We start from the raw sequence: 8,575 nt of genomic DNA, 5'->3' as shown, positions 1-8,575 counted from the left end.
AGTGCACTCCCTCCAAAGGAGTGTACATGTGATTGTGTGAGCGTGTATACATGTCCAGTCATTTTGTGTGAATTTACAAGATGATTCTAAAACTGGTATGGAAATACATACAAAGAACAAAGTTGAAGAATTCACTCTTATATGTAGATCCTTAATAAAACTACACTAGTAAAAACTCAATTATTGGTATAAAAGGAGACAAACAGTGGAACATAATAGGAAATCCAGAGATCAGCTTATACATATAGTCACCTGATTAAGACAGCGATACCTTGGAGTTTAGAAGAAAGAAGGAACATGTGGCCTTTTTCAATAAATATTGCTCATTCATTGGATAAACATGGAAAATGATTGAAACTTTCCTCCTATTTTCAGCAATATGCATTACATATTCAATTCTAAAAAGTAAAACAATAAAGGTACTAGAAGATTATATTGAAGAATAACATTATTGTCTTGGAGGAGATACTTTCTGAAAGAAGATATAAAAGAACAAACCATAAAAGAAAGAGACAAACTAAGCTTAACTAGAATTTAAAACTTTAGGTCATAAAACGAAAGCTCTTAAGCTGGTAAAAAGATAAGCCATAGAGTGAGAGGCAAAATCCTTATCAAAAATATATTTCAGGGATCCCTGGGGAGCGCAGCGGTTTAGCGCCTGCCTTTGGCCCAGGGCGCGATCCTGGGGACCCGGAATCGAATCCCACGTCGGGCTCTCGTTGCATGGAGCCTGCTTCTCCCTCTGCCTGTGTCTCTGCCCCTCTCTCTCTCTCTCTGTGTGTGTGACTATCATAAATAAATAAAAATTTAAAAAAAATATATTTCATACAGGATTCATAAACAGAATATATAATACTTTTCACATTTTAATTAAAAAAAGGCAAACCATTTAAAAACAAACAGAGACAAAATGCTTACAGATACTTTTAAAAAGAGGATCCTGGCGCAGCCCAGGTGGCTCAGTGGTTTAGAGCCGCCTTCAGCCCAGGGCATGATCCTTGAGACCTGGGATCGAGTCTCACATAGGGCTCCCTGCATGGAGCCTGCTTCTCCCTCTGCCTGTGTCTCTGCCTCTGTCTCTCTCTTTGTGTCTCTCATTAATAAATAAAATTTTAAAATAAATAAATAAATAAATAATAAATAAATAAATAAATAAAAGGATCCTAATGTTGAATAAGGAGAAGAAAATGTATTCAACATCACTTACGACCAGGATAATGCAAATTAAAATGAGGATGCGATCAATTTACATACTAACCATAGTGACTATTTTTTTCTTTTTACTACTTTAAAAAATTTTCAGTGTAGTTAACATACAGTGTTATATTTGTTTCAAGTGTACAATATAGTGAATCAAGAGCTCTGTATATTACTCAGTGCTCAAGTTAAGTATATTTTTATCCCCTTCACCTATTTCACCAATACTCCTATTCTCCTCCCCTCTGGTAACTGTCTGTTCTCTATAGTTAAAAGTCTGTTTTTCTGGTTTCTCTCTCTCTTTCCTATGTTCATTTGTTTTGTTTCTTAAATTCCACATATGGGGAAAATCACATGTTATTCATCTTTCTTGATTGTCTTATTTTGATTACCATTATAGTCTCTTAGTCCATCACATTGCAAATGGCAAGATTTTATTCCTTTTTATGACTAAATAATATCCCGTTGCATCTATATGTATACACCACATCTTCTTTAGCCATTCATCTGTTGATGGACACTTGGGCTGCTTCCATAATTTGGCTATTGTAAATAATATTGCAATGAGCATAGGGGTGCATTTATCCCTTCATGTTAGTGTTTCCATATTCTCTGGGTAAATACCTACTAGTATGATTTCTCGATCATAGGTATTTCTGTTTTTAATTTTCAGAGGAACCTCCATACTGTCTTCCACAGTGGCTGCACCAGTTCCCTTTCCCACCAGCAGTGCATGAGGATTCCTTTTTCTCCAATCCTCTCCAACACTTGTTGTTTCTTAAGCTTTTTATTTTATTTTAGCAGAATGGCTAAGTTTTTAAAATATCATGCTGCCAAATGTTGGCAAGAATGTGGCACACCTGGAAATCTCATGTGCTGCTGGCAGGAAAAAAAAATGGCCCAATTTTTTGAAAACTTCTGATAGTTACCTAGTGATGCTGAAGTTATATGCAGTCCATGACTAAAGTAATTCAATTATTATACGCAACTGAAATGCTCAGATATGTGCATCAAGAGACATTAAAAGAATGTTCATAGCTATGTTTTTCATTATAGCCCCCGAATGGAAATACTTTATATGTCATTCAGGATTATAATTGATTATTAATTGCAGCATAGCTTCGTAGTGTTATAAAAACATGCTGTTACCCTTTATAACATAGATGAATATCACAAAAATAATATTGATCAGAAAAGCAGGATACAAGAGTATATACTACATGATCCCATTTATTCAAAGTTCAAAAACAGATGTTAGTACATGTAACTAATGTATAATGATAGGAATCAGATTAGTTACTTTTCTAGGTGTGGGAACTCTCAAAAGGAAGGCTTCTTGGGTGCTTGCTTATTTTATTTTAATTTTTCCTTTGAGTTGTGGTTACGTAGGTGTATTCACTTAAAAAAAAAAAAAAAACTCACCAAGGGCAGCCCTGGTGGCTCAGCGGTTTAGCGCCGCCTTCAGCCCGGAGTGTGATCCTTGGAGATCCGGGATCGAGTCCAACGTCAGGCTCCCTGCATGGAGCCTGCTTCTCCCTCTGTCTGTGTCTCTGCCTCTCTCTTTCTCTCTGTGTCTGTCATGAATAAATAAATAAAATCTTAAAAAAAAGTCACCAAAATGTGTAGGTGGTTTATTCATGCTTCAATGTGTTTGCTTTATTTTTTAAAGAAATCTACTTAAAAACAAGTTTAATAATTTTTATTTTGTTAGATTTAGTAAAAAAGGTATTGATTCTTCATGGCAGAGTGGTTTAGATCAGAGTCACTTAAAGAAGGAGAAAGTAACCCAACTCATGACATTCACAAAACAGCCAAATTATGGCTTTAGTATGACAGATTTGACCCTAGGTTACTGTTGAATATTATAGCCTTGTAAATGAAAGATGACCAGGTCATCATCAGATGATTCTCTCTAAGATAGTATCCTAAACTACAGTATTTTTTTCTTTTATAAAGTTTGTTTTAGTGGTTACTGTGGAAAATCCACCAACCATTAGATAAGTTATGCAGCTAAAATTATAGTGGACATAACAGCAGTCTGTGGCCTGCGTCAGGACTTGGTCCTTCTTGACCCTCGTGTATGTTCTCAGAAAACAGAATATTCAGAGTGCAGCACTTTTAAAACTTATTTACGCTGGCTTATGTTTCTGCTTTAGATTCTTGTTCTGTGCCAAAACATGGGGCTTGTTATAAAACTGTTCTTTTTACCCTACTATAGATATTAAGTACAGTTATAATTGGAAAAATTTATTAGGGTTATGCTCATTAGGAAAAACAAAACAAAATAATGATTAATCCTGGTAAAAACAGATTATCATCCAAAAATGTGTGTATGTGTGTGTGAGAGAGAGACAGAGAGGCAGACAGACAGAACCATATTGACTCTAATTTCCAGGTGAGTAGTCTGTTATTTTGTATGTTCTGTTTAGTTTCGCATAAGAATATTTTAATTATTCTCTGTGATTTGGGCTTAGCTAATTATAATATGCATGAATCTATTTTATCTTTTTTTCCCCTAAAATATGTCATGTCTAATTGATGATACAGATCCTGGGTCCTGGTTTTCAACATTTACCTGTTTAGAGAAAATAAAAAGAGAAAGAAAGGGGGAAATGCTCATGAAAATACCAAGCTTCATAACTTTCTTTTCCACTGCCACCTCAGAAATATCACAACACACTTTTAGAGGAATTCATATGTCACAGAGTTTAACTAGCAATGTAACGAGGAAAAAAGTTTCTTGAACATGGCTAATAGTGTGGTCCAACCTAAATAACATTCTAGAAGAATAATATGATGTGTGATATTATCTAATTTTAGTACTATAAGACATAGCCTTTTATTGGATATGAAATCATGAATCTCTGATGTCCATTATTTTTCACTATCTTTTCTTTCCCCGACACAGAATGTAAAGTAACAAGATTCACTTCCTTTATTTCCCTGTCGTTAGACTATTACTTTATCACCAACATCCCTTGACCTAATCTTACCTGTGTTGTAAAACTTTAGAACTTGTGGTACTTGGCTGAGAAGCATGACTCTAGAATATATAGCATATATCTAACAGCAGAGAAAAAATAAACCATAAGCAAAATAAATCATATAGTGCTTACTTGTTCACACAGTTAGGATCAATGTTACGAAAAGGTTATGTATACAAATAGTGTAAGTATTTGATAGTTTTTGATATCCATATCACAAACTAAAACAATATTACTTTATATTCATAAAAATTCAGCATATCTAAATATAAAGGCATATTTTTTGGAAGGGATGAAAACCCTTCCCACACAATGCTAAAGTCATTTTTTAAGGACAGTAGGGAATTTGTTTTCCAAGGATAGGAAGGAATTGTTGCTCATACAAGAAGATGCTCAGGTACTGTCTCAGGGAATTAGAAGGCTCACGCACACAGAACAACGGAGGGATTGAGGGACATAGTTATGACAATCTTCCATTTCTTCAGCTTCTATGCTGGGTGATTTACAAGCACAATATCACTTCATTCTCAGAACAGATCTGAGAAAAAGGTTTTTTAACAATGATTTAAGAGAAACTGAGAGATGGAAATTTCCATACAATTATTGAAATTTTGGGGCTGGGAAAGGTACGCTAGTCTGTCTAGCCTCCATCCCTGGTTCTTAACAACTACACTGCCTCCCTTACGATATATTCACCGATATAATGAGCACATTTATATCCATAGCAAGAATTTGATTTTTAATGAAAGTATAACTTATATTCAATAAATGCACACACTTTATGCTTGTTAATTTGACAGTTCTGACCATGGTAAATTGCCATCTGACCATGACTCAAAACAATATGAACTTTCCATCATCACCAACATTTTCCTCATGATGCTTTGCAGTCATTCTTTCCCCCACCCTTGTCAGCAAACATTTTCTATCCCCATAAATTCTTTTCGTCTCTTTGGAATGTCAAATAAATGGAACTATACAAGGTCTCCTTCGCTGTCTGCCATCTTTCACTCAACACAATGTCCTTTGAGATTTAGTCAAATTACTGTATATACCAGTTGTTTGTACCTGTTTATTGCTGCGAGTAGTAGTCACTTTTATAACTACACTACCAATTGTTCATCCATTCTATTAGTGATTGACATTTGGAATTTTGCCCACTTTGAGCTTGGAAATAAACTTTTTGCATGTTTTGTACAAGGTACAGTCTACATGGGTACTAAAATAATAAAGTAGAGAAAGATATTCAATACAAAGCAAATGAAAGCTGGAGTAACTGTATTTCAGAATGAAGTAGACTTCAGTGGAAGGAGGATTTTCAGGAATAAAGAGGGACTTTGCATAATGTAAAGCTGTCAGTTCTCCCAGAAGATGTAAGAATCATTATTGTATGTATCTAACAAGAGAGTTTCAAGTGATACTTAAAATAAAGATGGATGGGTCTTAAAGGAGAAATAGACAAATCCACAATTAGAGACTTGCACCTACCCTCTTAATCGTTGATAGAACAAATAGGTAGGAAAAGAGAGAAATGACCTGAGCACAACTATCAACTAACTGGACCTAAGTGATATTTTAAGAAGGTCTACTCTACAAGAACAGAATACATATTCCTTTCAAATGCACATAAGATTTCACCAGTACAAATCATATTTTGAGCCAGAGAACAAACTTTAACAAATTTGAAAGAATAAAAATGATACAAATGCTATGGTCTGAATGTACGCCCCCCCAAAAAAAAAATTTACATTTTGAACTCCTGATGCCAAAGGGATGATGTTAGGAGGTGGGCCCTTGGAGGTTCATTAGATCATGAGGGTTTCACTCTCACAAATGGGATTACTGCTCTTATAAAAATGATTCTTCAGAACTTCCTAGCCCCTTCTGCCATGTGAAGATACAGGGAGGAAGGCCCTTATCTGACCACGTTGGCACTCTGATATCACACTTCAAGGTTCCAGAACAATGAGAAATAAATTTCTGTTATTTATAAGCTACCTGGTCAGTGTTATTTTGTTAGCCACCAGAACAGACTAAGATACAAAATATTTTTTCAAACTATAACAAATTTAACCTGAAGTCAATAATAAATGTATCTAGGGGAACCTGGGTGGCTCACTCAGTTGATTAGGCATCCAATTCTCAACTTCAGCCCAGGTCATGATCTCAGGGTCTGGGACTGAGCCCTTTGCTGGGCTCCAGGCTCAGTCATGGAGTCTGTTTGAGATTCTCTCTCCCTCTCCCTCTGCCCCTCATATTCATGCTCTCTCTCTCTCTCTCGATAAATAAATCTTTAAAAAATAATGATAAATTTATCTAGAAAATCCCTAAATATTTGAAAACAACATAACTGAAATATACTGAAATCAACACAAAGTTTGATGTTTTGCAAAATTATCAGTGAGCTGAATTGTTTGAAATTTGAAATATGTAAGTTATGACAATGTTAGAAGACTAATGTATACGTAGCTGACAGTGGAAGGTGGAAAGGTGACATGTTGCAGATCCTAGGAGGTTTATCATGTTTTAGTAAAGACAAGCTAGTTTCTAGGGCCAACTATACCTCAATTGTAAGTTGGTTAACATAAGATATATATGTATTTCTTTTATTTGTATAATGATACTGAGCAAGGTTTTTAGGTCTGTTTTCCTCCATGTACTTATTCATAAACCCTGACTCCTTCCATCTTTGATTATGTTTTCTCTTAGCATACTCAGCCAGTAGAAAGTAAATGAGCATGGAAAAACATGCAAGGAAGTTTTATAAACCACTCCTGAAGGGGGTATATATATTTTATTTGCACTCAAGTCACATTTCCAAAAATACAGACAAATAGCCAAAAGGAGGAAGCCTGGGTAGTGTAGTTTGGTTGTAGGAAGGGGAGGTGGGAACAGGAGCTCAAACAGAAGTGTTACCATATGCCTGTGGGAGCTATCAAGTGATTCCTCATGAGGAGACAGTTCAAACTGTGGGAACTGAACTGTGACAAAACCACCTTTCCTTTCCATACAAGTCAAGGAAAAGAAATAGTTGAAATGATTGTCAAATGCTGTAGTCACAAATGCTATAGTCACACCTTCTTTTATGTATAAGATCTACACACAAAATAAAGTTTTAAAAAGTAAAATAAAGGTACCTACTCAACTTGGAAATTCATAAGTCTCTACTGACCTTAATGAAGTCTAAGGGCAAGGGACAATGAAGAAAAATAATTTTTAATTGAACTGAGGCATTAGAGATTTAGAAAGATCAAGGGCAGACTAATTTGCCAAGAAGATTGACAGGGAAATTACAAAAATGTGTTTTGGTAGAGGTGAGCTTAAAATTGGGAAAGGGGGGTCTGGGTGGCTCCCAGTGCCTGCCTTCGGCCCCGGGATGGGGGTGGGGGTCCCAGAGTTCCCAATTGAGTCCTGCATCAGGATGCCTGCATGGAGCCTGCTTCTCCCTCTGCCTGTGTCTCTGCCTCTCTGTCTCTGTGTCTCTCATGAATAAATAAATTTAAAAAAATTGGGAAAGGGTGTGTATATGTGTGTGTAAGATCAGAAAGAAAATGCTCAGAATAGCTGGAAATACTCTAATATACCACATACATGTGGAAATCTGACAAGATGAAATATATAGTATGGGTTTTACAGTAAAGCACTTCTTTATTTTTCCTTTAAATTCAATTTGCCAACATATAAGTACATCATTAGTTTCAGATGTAGTTTTCAATAATTCATCAGTTGGGTATAACTTCCAATCTTCATCACATCACGTGCCCTCCTTAATGCTCATCACCCAGTTACCCCAAGTATAGCACTTTTTTAAGTGTCAGAGACTTTATATTTTAGTATTCACAAGAACCTTATTAGCTAAATATTATTATTAATATATTAATTTGAAATTGGGAATGGTAAGTAATATCCTTAAGCAAATCTCCAACTAGGTAATTAGGAATCTAGAATTTAAAACCAAGTTGTTCTGATTCTGAACACGGAATTCTTAAATACCCTGTTTTTACAGGCTCCTAAAACAGTATATACCTTCCAAATGCATTATATTGATTCAGACAAGTAAAGATGTAGTTAACATATGGATGATGATGCAAATAATGTGATCACATGGTAGTAGAAATATATGAGAAGTCCTAGCAGTTTTCCAAATTGTTCCCTTCGATAACAACTAAGTTCACATTTTATGAATGAAAGAAAACCACTAGAATTGGGTACTTTGACAATGTGATAAGGAATTGGAATGGTTACTGATAGTAAGGAATGTAATAGCTACTTCACTGTCTATTTTAAGATTATGAGGCAGGGTTGAAGGTCCAGATGAATTTGGAAGCCATTCATCAAATTTCTTATAAACCCAGTTCTAGAAGAATTACTTAAATCTGACTTTTCTTTAAATG

This window comes from Canis lupus, chromosome 17 (genome assembly GCF_048164855.1).
Source record: "Canis lupus baileyi chromosome 17, mCanLup2.hap1, whole genome shotgun sequence".
NCBI lineage: Eukaryota > Metazoa > Chordata > Mammalia > Carnivora > Canidae > Canis > Canis lupus.
This window is presented reverse-complemented; position numbering follows the sequence as displayed.